We start from the raw sequence: 15,548 nt of genomic DNA on the forward strand, positions 1-15,548 counted from the left end.
CACACACACTTATATGCATACACACACATACCTTCCTTGGTTTACTCTGCTCCTGGCCATGCATTGTATGAATAAACTGCAATATATATATATATATATTTTTCTTCTTCTTCTTTATAGACATTTAGTGTTTCCAATTTTAGGCTGTAATAAATAACTCTTTTTATAAATATGCTTCCATTTTTCCATTTTCTTTGATAAAATCTAGTAGTTAAATTGCTCAGGCATTGAATAGATTTATTTTTAAATTTGTAATAAAATGTCAAAGAGGTCTCTAAAGTGATTGTTCCTGGATGTGTCTGTGAGGGTGTTGCCAAAGGAGATTAACATTGGAATCAGAGGACTGGGACAGGCAGGTCCACCCTCTATTTGGGTGGGCACTATCTAATCAGCTGCCTGCATAAAACCAGGAATGGAAAGAGCAGAATTGCTGAGTCTTCTGGCCTCCATCTTTCTCCAGTGCTGGATGCTGCCTGCCCTCAAACATCAGACTCCAAGTTATTCAGCTTTTGGAGTCATGGACTTACACCAGCGACTTGCCAGTGGCTCTCATGCTCTTTGGCCACAGAGTGATGGCTGCATTGCCGGCTTCCCTACTTCTGAGCTTTTGGGAGTTGGTTTGGTTTCCTGGTTCCTCAACCTGCAGGCCACCTATTGTGAGACTTTACCTTGTGATCGTGTGAGTCAATTCTTCTAATAAATCCCTCTTCATATATTCATCTATCCTATTAGTTCTGTCCCTCTAGAGACCCCTGACTGATACAATAAGATATTCTGAAGCATACTCATCCAGGCCTTCTGTTCGGAAGACATGCAGAAATGTGAAAGGTTGTAGATACTTGTCTTTCAATATGCATGACACCCTGGGGAACTGGCTCAGCTATGGGTGAGATGGTCTGGAGATATGAATTAATCTCATTTATACCCATAAGCTTGAAATTACTGTGTAATACTTTTGAAGACAACTATACAACGTATTTTTTAATATGTTTTATCACTTTGAATTAACACACATTTTTGTTAACATGGAATCCGTTTTGAATGTAAAATATTTTCTGAATGAAAATCTATGGAAGAAAGTAAGCAAATAAATGGATAAATTAATAATGTTTTTCTTCTTTTATGTCATTTGTACAAATAATATGACTGACTAGTAACTGAAGAGAGACTAGATAACCAAAAATGATAGTTTGAAAATAAATTTCAAGTAGGAAATGAACTTTCTATTACCTAGTCCTTTCCTTTTTATGAGAGCTACCAGAAAGAAAGAAAACACGTGTACTTGGCAACAGAACCCTTGTTTAAAATTACACCTGGGACTGGGAAGTCTGGTGGGGAAGACTCTAATGTATAGCTTCCACTGTCATTTGAGAGGGTATACACAGCACATCTTTGAGATAGGTGGTTCATTATGAAAAAAAAGAAAAAAGAAGGAAAAGAAACACTTTTGAAAGACCTTGGTTATGATCAGGTAAAAACAATGATTTCGTTCAAAATAATGACCGGTAAAAATCTCCCTGTCTGGCAATAAATTATTTCTTTTTCTTTTTTTTTTTTTTTGAGACGGAGTTTTGCTCTTGTTACCCAGGTTGGAGTGCAATGGTGCGATCTCAGCTCACCGCAACCTCCGCCTCCTGGGCTCAGGCAATTCTCCTGCCTCAGCCTCCTGAGTAGCTGGGATTACAGGCACACGCCACCATGTCCAGCTAATTTTTTGTATTTTTAGTAGACACGGGGTTTCACCATGTTGACCAGGATGGTCTCGATCTCTCGATCTCGTGATCCACCCGCCTCGGCCTCCCAAAGTGCTGGGATTACAGGCTTGAGCCACCGCGCCCGGCGCAATAAATTATTTCTAAGTGAATTGATTATTTGTGTTTTAAGAGATTTGGACATTATTTTGGGTGGGATTGAGAAGGCAGGAGTTTGGGGACCCTGGAAATGGGAAATGAGATTAAGAGGAGATGAAATTTCCGGTTGGAGCAGCAAGCGGGAAGCTAGGGCTATTCTTATAAGAGAATCTCTGAAGTTGTATTTAAGGGATATGAAAAATAATATTGAATAGCATCCATTTTTTAAAATCATGAAGTTTACTAAGGTATAATTATATTGAGCGACATCTTTTTTAAAGGTGTCTAGTTCCATGAATTTTGATAAATATATATCATCAGGTGAACATCTGCACAGTCAAGGAGTCTGGCAGGTTCTTAACTTCATAAAGTTTTCTCATGCTCCTTTGTAATTCATTTATTTCCTTCATCACATCCCTAGCCACTACGGATCTATCTCTGCCTCTACAGTTTTGTCTTTACTACAGAGTTTTGCCTAAAATATAAACGGGATCATACCTTTTGAGTTTGGTTTCTTGTACTGAACATAGAGCATTTGAGGTTCATATATGTGGTTGTACATAATAATAGTTAATTTCCTTTTAATCTAGCAGCTACTTTTTGTTTTCTCTTTTACTCCATGGTTGCTCTCAGCAACTTCCCACTCTATTTTAAAAATAACTTTTATTAAATAACTTTTATTAACTTATGAAATTAATTTTTGTCTTTAGTTGCTCCACCATAGAGAAGTAAGCATACTTTTGTTCGTGTTTTGTGGTTTTAGCAAACTGGAGTAAGCTGATACAGCATGGTAAAGGATGTTCAAAGGGTTATTGAGAGGTCTGCAGTGACAGGTGTAAGAAAACAGTAATTAATGTTCTCTTTCTTATCCTAAGCTGCATGAATTTGCAAGGCAGCATTTTAATTAATACAACCACACAGAATCCAGTTTAAGTTATTTAAATTTATACAATGAAGAAAAGAATAATTTCAGTAGAGAATTTGTAACCTGATAATGTTTGGCTTTATCTCCACCCAAATCTCATCTTGAATTGTAGTTCCCATAAATCCCACGTGTCACAGGAGGAACCTGGTGGGAGGTAATTGAATCATGGGAGCAGTTACCTCCATGCTGTTCTCATAATAATTAGTGAGTTCTCATGAGATCCGATGGTTTTATAAGTGGCTTTCCCTCCTTTTGCTCAGCACTTCTCCTTCTTGCCATCGTATGGAGAAGGATGTGTTTGCTTCCCCTTCCACCATGATTGCAAGCTTTCTGAGGCCTCCCCAGCCATGTAAAATGTGAATCAATTCAACCTCTTTTTAAAATAAATTACCCAGTCTCAAGCAGTCCTTTATAGCAGAGTGGGAACGGACTAATACAGAGCCTCTCTGGTTACAAATGTGATGGAAGATTTCTTAACATTGAAAAATAATATCTCAAATAAAAACTAAACCATAATGTTAATCTCTGTCTTATAAAAAAGATACACAGAAAATGGTACCTAAATTTTATTTCAGCTTTTGTTTAATACTCACACTTAAACATGACCACTATATTTCAAAACATAAATAATAGCAAGCTATAGTTTTTCAAAGTAAAATGTATTATAGATTTGTCTTAAGAATTTCTTATAGAAAATCATATTTATCATGTGAAAAAATGCTCAATGTCATTAATCATCAGGGAAATGCAAATTAAAACCACAATGAGATACTACCTTATTCCTGAAAGAATGACCATTATTAAAAAGTCATGAAACAACAGACGTTGGCCTTGATGTGATAAAAATGTAATACTTTTACATTGCTGGTAGAAATGTAAATTAGTACAACCTCTATAGGAAACAGTATGAAAATTCCTGAAAGAGCTGAAAGTGGATCTACCATTCGATCCAGCAATGCTACCTCTAGGTATCTACCCAAAGGAAAAGAAGTCATTATATGAGAAAGACACCCACACACACATGTTTATAGCAGCACAATTTGCAATTGCAAAGCAGTGGAATCAGCCTAAGTGCCAATCAACCAAAGACTGGATAAGAAAATGTGTTATATATACACCATAGAATACTACTCAGCAATGAAATAAATAATAATGTCTTTTGCAGCAACATGGATGGAGCTGGAGGTCATTGTTCTAAATGAAGTAATTTGGGAATGGAAAACTAAATATTGTCTGGTCTCACTCATAAGTGGGAGCTAAGCTATGAATGCACAAATGCATACAGAGTGATATAACAGAATTGAGAGACTCAGAGCGGGAGGGTGGAAAGGTGGCTGGGGTTAAATAAAACACATTAGGAACAGTGTACACTACTTGGGCGACAGGTGCACTAAAATCTTATAATTCACCACTATATAATTCATCCATGTAACAAAAAAAATTTGTAACCCAAAAGCTATTTAAACAAAAATTTTAAAAAGAGAAAATCCTGTTTATTTACATACAAAATTTAACACAAGGGAAAGGACTGCAACTAAGAGTCCAGTAGGGAATAATTGAAAAATATTGAGAAGAAATTCATCAAAGAGATTTTGTGAATTATCTCATGCATCTCACAGGCTTGACATATTTCATTATGTTAGCCAAATTAAAAAAAAAAATATGTATTGTACTAAAAGTCTTGGAAAACACCACGTCGAGGTCAAATTTGAGAAAACATTTTGCTTAGTTCTATGAAATGAACTTATTCGACGAAAAGTTGTGTTTCCTCAGGGCATCAATGAATAAATATGGATTGCCAATTCGTATTCCACTACCACTTGAAAATTTGAGAATGAACAAAAATGATTGATTAATCTGACAAGTATTGTGCAATAAAATGAAATTCCTAATTCTCAAGTATTAACTTTTAAAATGAGTTACAAAAAAAATTAGGTCCATATTATAGAATTGATACCTTGTAAACTGTTTGAAATAAATAGGATATTTCTATAATGACAAGCATTTCTATTATTTTAGAATATTTTATAAAATAGCATTTTTCTGTTGATAAATTACTAGAGACAAATAGTTAATCTTTAATCAATGTGTGCCTTACAAAAATAAAATTAAAGTAATCACTCATGGTAGCATCGATCACTTAAAATAAAATTGTAAAGGATCTTTATTTTTAAATTTACATTTGATTAAAAAATAAAAATTCATTCCCTAGATGCCACACTTTTGCTTTTAAACCAGAATGATATATTGATTCAAGTACTTAATTTTTAAAACATTTTCTTCATGAGAAATTAGTCTTCTGTCAAACCCTCTTCTATACACAGTTGGAATTCATAGCATCACACCTAAGTAGCTTAGCGTTCATCTTTTATTCCATAGTCTTTAGCTGCGAGAAAACCGCAGCTTGTCTTCCTTTGCAGTCATTAACTTCCAAATAATCTCTTTTCCTTGTGGTTTTCTATGAGTAAGCATTATATTTCTACTGTATTTTTCCCATTTTATATTCTGCTACATTTCTTTAAAGGCCGTATTGCATACTCATTAACCATGTGATCTTCTTTATTCTTCATGGTAACCTTAGCTTAGTTTGGGTAGGGGATGTGCTCTGAGATACTTTTGTTTTCTGAAAGCAGGCTTACATTTTCTTTGATCCTGCTATACTCTTTGACTTAAGTCCCACATGACTATGATGAATCAGTTGCTGGTTTTCTGTTCAGGATTCAAAGTGTGTATAGAAAATGGAGATAAGTTTCCGGCCGGCCGGATGGCTCACGCTTGTAATCCCAGCACTTTGGGAGGCTGAGGCAGGCGTATACCTGAGATCAGAAATTTGTGACCAGCCTGACCAACATGGCAAAACCCCATCTCTACTAAAAACACAACAAATAAATAAATAAATAAATAAATAAGCCAGGTGTGGTTGTAGGCGCCTGTATTCCCAGCTACTCAGGAGGCTGAGGCAGGAGAATCACTTGAACCAGGAGGTGGAAATTGCAGTGAGCCAAGATCGCACCACTGCACTCCAGCCTGGGCGATAACGGCAAAATTCCATCTCAATCAATCAATCAATCAATCAATCTAAATAAAAATTAAAAAGTAGAAATAAATATCCAATGAAGGTCAGGACTATGACCTTATCAATATTATCTTCTCTCAAGATTTAACATTTAAGGTTTCATATAGTCACTAAAAGTTTCATTACATTCCAAATATCAAGAAGATACTTTATCATTCTGTATGTATCATTGATTTAATCTCTCAGAAACCCAAATAATTATTCCTACTTTACAGATAAACATACTAAACCTCAGAGTGGTTCAATATTATCCCCAAGATTACACAGTTAAGAAGTAGCTGATTCTGTATTCATCCATATCAGTTGACTTTAAGCCTGTATTCTTAAATACTGGGCAAGTCTGATTTCTCAGAAAAAGTAAATGCGAATAGTAAAAATGCATCTTTTTTGTTAAGATTTATTATTTTAAAAGTACTACGAGCAAACCACAGGCACTAATATTTTTTTAAAAAATTGATTATATTGAATAACTCTCATTTTTCTACCATTAGATTTTACTTATTTCTTTTTTAACCTACCTGTGATCTCAGTAAATCAAGGTTCTGCCTTATTTTAAGATTTTTTTTCTGTTCATAACATTTTTTAAAGTTTATGGAAATATTTTATTATTCATGTGCTGAACAAATTCATTCTGCATAACATTAGAAGGAGGAGGTTGTAGAATGATTGTCCATTCTTGTCTATCCAGATTCTTTGCTCATTCCAGGTGGAGAATGCTGCCTAATGAGAACGATCTATGAAAGTTACACTAGATGCAAATCTTGGGCTAATCGTCTTTGGCTAAATTATCACGTTCGAGTTATTAGAGTCACTAAGACTCAGTCATCACTTGGAAAATGAGAATAAAGTTTCTTGTCACAGGCTGTGAGAGGATTAAATGAGATGATGTGGGAAAAAGTTCTTTACAGGTATGGAAACCAAATAATTGCTAGTATGTGTCCCTACACTTCACTTCCTGCCCTCTGCATGCCCAGTGAATCAGATAGCTTTCAGCACAATGCATCACATGATTACCAGTCCATAGAAACCAGCCTTCCTTCCCTCAACTTCTCTACCTGTTGCATACCTCCTCTCACTCTAATCTCATTGCTTACCTTTGAACTCTTGGAGACCTTGGCATTTTGACTTTTTAGTGTGTGGGTATTTATGTTTTACTTTTTGGCTTTTCGAAATTGCTTATACTGTTACTCCATGTCATCTCGTGTGCACCCTGAAGGGAACCTCAACCTCCTTCTTGCACTTTGAATTTGACTCCATGGATCCTAAGTCTAACCTAAATCTATAGTCAGTTCCCTAGCAAGGGCACCCCACCTATCCATCCATTACATGTGAGAGAAATTTTTAGATACAGATCTATTTATTCCCCTTGGTTGGTATATTTTAGGATTTCAAAAAAAAAAAAAAAAAAAAAAAAAAGAGCTCATCTTGATTTATGGTGTTTTTGAATATATAGTTGCATATATTAGGTGAGTGCCATTACGTTTACTTTTAATGGCAAAACCACAATTACTTCTGCACTAAACTATAGTTTCCTTAGTGATCACTCAAGGGATAGCAATACACATACATAACTTATGCTGGCCTACCAGTATTGATGTTTTATTACATCAAGTGAAGTACAGAAACCTTATTTCCATTTAGATTTCTTTAATCTTTCCACTTTTACAATATAACAGCCTTGGGTGTCTCTTCCATATATGTTGAGTACCACATCAGATGGTGGTGTAAGTTTTTCTTGAATCATTAAATATGTTTTAAGACCCATGAAAAGAAGCGTAGCCTATTGTATTTATCCTTATTTTTACCCATTACAAAGTTTTTTTTTTCCCTGAAATTTCAAAAATGTTGTGATCATTCTCTTTCTGTTAATAGAACATCCTTTAGCCATTTATGAATGGTAGGTTTGCTAGGGAGAAATTTTCTTAGTTTTCTTTCATCTGATAATATCTTTATCCTAAAGCAATATTTGCCTCAGATGTAGAATTTTCAGTTATCTTCATTCAACACTGGAAAAATGCTATGCTATTTCTTTCTGGTGTTTATTGTTTTGGTTGGAAAATTCTGTCATTCAAATGGGTGCTCTCAAATAAACAATGCATCATTTGTGTCTGCTGCTTTCAAGATTTTATTTCCTGTTTTTGCTTACAAAGTTTAATTGTGTGTCTTCTCATGGATTTATTTGGGTTTATGCTATCTGAGATTTACTCAACATACACAGAGAAACAAACAAATACATAGATGCATGTACATTTACAGATTTCCTTAAAAAGGAAGATACAGCTCAAGAATGTAGAGTTTATATACATTGTCGGTTTAATTTTGGATCTTTGTAAATTATACAAATAAATAAAGTCTAGTACATTAATGGTTCATATATTTCAAGCTGGTCCAAGCTGAAAATAATAATGACCTCTGTACTACTTCTAAATTGCAAATGACTCTTTGAACATATGGTTGAATCCTTTAAAACCAATTTTACAAATAAGTTAAAGAGAGGTTGGGAAAATTAAACTGTGAGTATTTAATTTAAGACTAATGTTTAATTATAAGACTTTAAAAATAACCTAGCTAATTCCTTTTGGAATGAGTAAAATGTTTCACTTAATTTTTTTTGAAAAAACATTGAAAAATAATATCCTTATATATAGTTAGTTGAGTATTAAAGGCCATGATTCAAGTATACAAAATGAAAAATTTCTTTGGACGTTTTAATAGAATTTCACTTAAGTTTTTAAATTGCATTTCCTCAATTGGTAGAAAAACCTTCTACTGGTTTAAAGGATACTCATGGTTTCTAATTTTTTTTGGGTTAATATTTAATCAGTTCAGAAATTTCTGCGTTTAACTTCTGTTTCTGTTTTTGCCAGAGGGTCATCTAAATTCAGGATTAGGTGATAAATCACACACTCAAAGGGAATAAAGGTAGAGAATATGAAAAAGGGATTATTTACAAACACGTGGGCAAGGTTGAGGGATATGAATAAGATACGGCGAACTGCTCACGGATTTGCAACAGGGAGAAGTTGTTACTACTCCTAAACCTTAAGGACAACAGGAAAAGCAATACCTGAAACCCAGTGAAGATGAACAGTCACAGACATGGAAAAGTCATCCAATGCCAAAATTTGTGTTTTCAGATAAAAAGTGGAGAGAGCGATGGGAAATATAAGTAAACACCTTGACCTATTTATCTGTCCCCCTCTTATCTCTTATGTATTTCTTATTGTCCAAATCAACTATGGGGTAGATGACAATATGGCCTGCCCAGAGTGGGTAATCCATGCAAGTCAGCTCAAGATCGAGAGCAAGGCCGGGTGCGGTGGCTCAAGCCTGTAATCCCAGCACTTTGGGAAGCCGAGGCGGGTGGATCACGAGGTCAAGAGATCGAGACCATCCTGGTCAACATGGTGAAACCCTGTCTCTACAAAAAATACTAAAAATTAGCTGGGCATGGTGGAGCGTGCCTGTAATCCCAGCTACTCAGGAGGCTGAGGCAGGAGAATTGCCTGAACCCAGGAGGCGGAGGTTGCGGTGAGCCAGATCGCGCCATTGCACTCCAGCCTGGGCAACAAGAGCGAAACTCCGTCTCAAAAAAAAAAAAAAAAAAAAAAAAAAAAAAGATCGAGAGCAAGGCAGAAAAGAATAAATCAGGAAGGACAAATGGGAAACACTGGTCAAGTGCTCACGTGCTATGCTCACAGAGGGGAAAGTTGTCCGAACTTTGCCTCAGCAGCCATCTTCCTGGCTGCTTCTGTGGTATATAATTCCCACTGATTTTTAATCATTGACTCCTATTCCCACTGCTTCCGTTTTGAGTTCTTTGCCTCTTCTTCACTGGAAATGTTTAGGCTTACACCCTCCTCACCCCAAATATGTAGCCCTTGGCTATATATGAGCTTCTCATGTCATGGAAATGGAGGAAAATCAAGATTTGTTAAATGTTTTCTTGTGCTTCTCTGCAAATAAGATTTGAGGGACAGCAGAGCTCTCTTTCTGCCACTTCATCCCCTGACGTTCATTCTCAGGTGTCTATTTACAGGTTCCAATACAGAAAGTCTGACACTAGTCCTTCTGCAATTAGGTTCCTCTAGAAGTAATGGTGGTTTGTTATTCCCTAACCCTGGTAGGCAGCTGGGGGAATTCAATATCAGTGGGAAAGATCAGCTCATCCTTCATAGCCTTCAAAGGTACTAATTTGCTTTATTTTTTTCCATGGTTCTTTCATTTCAAACCATGTACTTTATCTAAATTGGAACCAGAGGTGACTCATATCATCACAGTTTTTATTTTACTTTGTTGTGTTATAAACTATGTCCTTCGATTTTTGAAGAAAAAACTAAAATTAAACATCTTGATAAAACATCAAAAGTTTCTCAAACAAACCAGCTATTCAAGTCCAAAAGTACCTTGGTTTCGAGCCAGGCATGGTGGCTCACTCCTGTAATCCCAGCATACTGGTAGACTGAGGAGGGTGGATTGCCTGAGGTCAGGAGTTCGAGACCAGCCTGGCCAACAGAGTGAAAACTGTCTCTACTAAAGTATAAAAAATTAGCTGAGCATGGTAGTGGGTGCCTGTAATCTCAGCTACTAGGGAGGCTGAGGCAGTGGAATCTCTTGAACCGAGGATGCTGAGGTTGTGGTGAGCCAAGATTGTGCCATTGCACTTCAGCCTGGGCAACAAGAGCAAAACTCCATCTCAAAAAAAAAAAAAAAAAAAAAAAAAAAAAAAAAAAAAAAAAAAAAAAAAGATTATTATAGTGGGAGTTCTGAATTTTTAAAACAATCTATTCAGAAATTTGCTTGGCTATTTTGCAAGCAAAATATTTATCCCTTATTTTTATCCCTCCTCCCACCCCACAATTTCCACCTGCCCAAGCAAGGGCTGCCATGAAGTTAATGGGGTGAGATCAAGGCAGGAAGAAAAAATAAATAAAAGAAAATCAAATATGTTATTTCCCAACATTTTATCACATGTGAGAGCAAAAAGTCATAGGGGGTTAATCTCACAGCACTTTGAATGTAACATGGCCATATTAAAGTACATTGCACTAAAGTTATAAACAGCAATAAGAATTATTACCAGTTAGGTGTAATGAAGCATCATGTGTGACATTCATGCTAAGGAATGTGAATTTTGTTCTGAAGGCTATTAAAGCCAATGAAACAAAAGTTATATAAATGTTGTCTAAACACTTGCTATTTACACTGTGGTCCGTGGACTGGCAGCAACATCACTTGTGAGATTATCAGAAATGCAGAATTGGCCAGGCATGGTGGCTCACGCCTGTAATCCCATCACTTTGGGAGGCCGAGGTGGGTGGATCACGAGGTCAAGAGATCAAGACCACCCTGGTCAACATGGTGAAACCCCGTCTCTACTAAAAATACAAAAAATTAGCTGGGCATGGTGGTGCGTGCCTGCAATCCCAGCTACCCAGGAGGCTGAGGCAGGAGAATCGCCTGAACCCAGGAGGCAGAGGTTGCGGTGAGCCGAGATCCCGCCATTGCACTCCAGTCTGGGTAACAAGAGAGAAACTCCATCTCAAAAAAAAAAAAAGGAGAATTATGGGTCCTATGTGAAATCCACTGAATCAGAATCTAAATTTGCAAAACGCCGACCTAGATTATAGTGGTCTGTGCCTGCTAGCTATTGATGACACTATATATGCCAATAAAACTATAATTTCTGCTGCATCGTCCTGGCTAACAACATCCCAGTTTCATTCAGGACGAGTAATTTGTCTATGCCTATCAAGGTATTCTGATTCCTGTTGCTAGTAACTAGTTTAGGGTGAGCCTAAAACATAGCTTACCCAGTCAGATGTGAAGAATGTCTTTGTATACATTAGAAAAGTGTCTCTGATCTTAAAGAAACACCTTACCTTCTTTTAGATGATGAGGTGGTGTCTGTAATTACTTTACTCACATGAGGAACAAGCCAAAGGATCAAGGTGACATTCTAAAATTGAATGAGGAAAAAGGTGTGTAGTGTATGTGTTCCTGATGATGATGTTGAACCCCTGAATCAACAGCATTGGAGCCAACCTATCCCTGAACTTCAATGATGAGATAGCAGAATACCTCTTCTGTTTAAGTTCATATTGAGTTGAGCCTTTGAACACTTTCATCCAAAGCATCCTAATACAAATACTAACTGATGGAAGGTCAGTCAGTTTTCGGTGTCAAAAACCTCTACCAGAACCTCATCTCTTTCCTCATGTCTCTTTAGAAATTTTCAAAAATTGCCAGAGGTGACTTAAACATGTTTCCAGGGAGGGTGACCATCTGTGGCTTTTGGTCCTATCTTTTCTCATCTCTGGATCACCAAGACATTTAATGCATCTACCAGTGATTCTCTGTGACTATCTCTACCTGGATCTCTGAATGCTTGGAGATTCATAACTGGCTTCAAAATATCAGGGACATCTGCATTTTCTCCACTTGAAACTACAGATATTCTTACTGTCTATTCTACTCATTTCAACTACCTACATCTCTTTGGATGGTGAAGAAAGAACTTCTTTCTTCTTTCTTCAAATGTTTGTCTGAGAAGAGAATATGCTTAGCTTTAGAGATCCCAAGCTTCATACTACATAATTATATCAGGATTTGTTTAATGACACTCATATTTGCAGATTTCCTATATGCTTTGAAGGTAGGGCACACAGTTGGGTTGAGTGGATTCATGTGGCTTCCCAGTGCTCCTTAAAACTAGCTTATGATTCTTAGCAAACATGGCAATTGGGTGTAGACCACTTTGATTAATTTGTTCTTTCTTTTTCTCTCCCTCTGTCTCTCTTTTTTTTCTTTGATTTTCTTTTCAGAACCAAAGTTGTTACTTCCTGAAATCAGGTTTCTATAAGATCTTCCAACCCATCAGACATGTCTGTATAGGTCTGATAACTCTGGCCTCCTGATGTGAGCCACTTTCAGTTTTTTTTTTTTTCTTATGATAGTTCCAAGTCCCAGGAGCTTAGGATATGTTATTTGACCCCTATTTGGGTGGTGAGCTGTTACTTGCCCAGGCACATTAAACACCACTGACAGGGAGGCTGTCTATGTGCACATGCAAAGAATTAGCCAAGCAACCAAAGGGTTTAAATAAGAGAGAAAATATGTTAAATATGTGCTTTAGATATATCTGTGGTATCAGTGTAGAATATAATGAATACGATGACAGATGGGAGGCAGAGGGATCTGTCTGATTGCAGCTACAAACCAGGTGAGAGATGACTATAGCTTGAATTAAAGCTGGAGCTGAAGGAGATGGAGTGGAAAGAGCCAACATGTGAGACATTTTCAATGATCAAATTTAATATGTGGCATAAGGAAAAGGGGAAATCTAAAATGTTCCCAGATTTCAGTCTGATCGTAAATTTGTTCCTTTTTCCCTCTTGTCACCTGAAGAGTATGTTTTATTAAGAGATGTCATGAGTTTAGGGTACCATATAAAGACTGACTTGACCTCATTAGCCCAATGTACATTGTGTAAGACCAAAAGAAATTATAGCCACGCTAAGGGGATCAGCTTGGGTCTTAAATAAAATGATGCAATGAAGCTAAACAACTATAATGCATTCTGTCTGTCCTTTCTACTCTGTTTGGTTCTTCAAGGGAATATTTATTTGTAAGAGAATGCTAACACATATGCTGCAATTATTTACTACCAGAACATAGTTATGTCCTCTTGGCCCATAATAGGGAGAAGAAAAAAATGTGAAAGAAATGAAAATATACAGAATTTGTATGCCGATTTCATGTGAATTTTGCAAGCCAAATAGATTATCCTCACATATGAAGGTCTTCCAAACCAGTTTTAATATGGGATAGTTTGGTGTTTTGCAAACAAATTGGTTTAAGTTTGCACAATTAAAAAAGGGTCTTATTTATTTCCTACAGCCGTGCATGAAAGTAAGCAATCATGTGTGTTGGAAAGTACAAAGGGCATAGAACTTTGAGTCTTTCCAGCTGCTTGTGAAGTTGGTTGGTATTTCTGCACTCACTTCCGGGTGTGTGTGTCAGTGGTGGTATAGCTAGAGTTCAGTCCCATTTCTTAAAGAAACATCTATGAATCTAATTGTTGATGGTGTCTGCTGTTTATGATTTCTCTGGTACAATGCAACATTTAAAAGCAAATTATTGTACTTTCTCACATTCTAATGTGGATTTTTGACCAGTGGATGGAATTTAATATCTGGTAGGATTTTGGTAATTATTCCTTTATTCTCAATTTGTGCTGATAGCAAATTCTATAATGCTTTAAAGAGATTTTTTGTTTCAAAGATCATTCTCATAGCCCACTTTTCTCCCAGCAATGATAAATTTAGTGGTGAGCTTGCTATTTTTCCTCTTTGGGTCATGACAGTTTGATTTAGTCATTCCTAAAATGCATTTGTTATGAGGTGAATCTGAAAGAGGTGTTTTAACATGCCCCTGAATTTGACCCTTTGGGACTGGGGGGTTGTTTTGCCATTCTTTTTATTTAGACATGAATCAAAATTTTTGAGTGCATCAGTGCATGCATTAATGTGTTGTATTTGCTAGACTCATTAAAACCCTGGCCAAAAAATACCTTTGAACTATGGTATTTCCTAACCCCTGTAGCATTATTCATTGCTTTGTATTCAGTAAGTTATGTGACTTTACCTTATATAATGTCAGTATTGGTGCACATTTTTTATTTTCAAAAATGTGCTGCTCTTTTCCTTCCATATTGCTTGTCAGGATTTTAGAAACAGTAGAAAATCTACTTGGACTAACTTCAGCAATGCAAGAGAAACTTCCCTAAAGGGAGACCTAAAGCTGTATTCTCCTTTGAGTGAACCCCTGTGGAGCGAAGATGATGATTGGCAGCAGCTGACCTGGACACTTGCCTTCTTTCAGTACTTGGTTCCTGAACACAGAAATTCCCCAGCTGAATGCCAAACACCTAGTATTTCAGAAGTGCCAAAGGTGCCAATTGTGATGGGACCTGGCATTTGAGAAGTAGCCTGACCCCTAGGGAATGCCCAGAAAACATATCATGTGTTTACCATTTGTGAAATGCAACTTTTGAGTTCTCTCTGTGTTGCTAGATTTGTGCCTCTGGACTTTTTGCTGATAGCTGTTCTATTGCCCTTTAGTGTCCCAAGTGAGAGAGAAAAGAAACTTCTAGTTGTTTTCTCTCTCTTATTAACACAGTAGGTATGTGTAGTGTTCTACTGGTGGATCTTTTACAGAAGTTCTGCCTTAGGTAGCAGTCACATCAGCTTCTTGTAACTAGAGCTAGCAAAAGCAACCTTAGGAGGGCTATTTGTATCCCTCCCTAACTCTGCTACTCACTGTGCCTGGGAACTGGCTGGCCCAAAGCCATGATGCCATAGGAAGACGCTGTCCTTGAATTCTCAGAATGAGTAATGTCATTTTCACCATTATTCAAATCATCATTCAGACACCAAGTTTAGACCAGCAACTCTGTCTCCATTATATGAGTGCCACCTTTGGTGGCAGTTCTTAACTCCTGTGCACATGGATAAGTGTTGTGCTCTTGGCTCAAAGAGTAACAAAATCGTAAAAGTAAAATATAAATTAAGAGGTATTATGAAGTATTGAATTTTTTCTGAAATCTAAATAAGGTTATAAATAACAGATGAAATGCAATGACTTAGAACTTAAGGATAAGTGATTGTATAGAGATTTGAATTTCCAATTGCATTCA

The sequence above is a fragment of the Saimiri boliviensis genome, chromosome 5, assembly GCF_048565385.1.
Source record: "Saimiri boliviensis isolate mSaiBol1 chromosome 5, mSaiBol1.pri, whole genome shotgun sequence".
Classification (NCBI taxonomy): Eukaryota; Metazoa; Chordata; class Mammalia; order Primates; family Cebidae; genus Saimiri; species Saimiri boliviensis.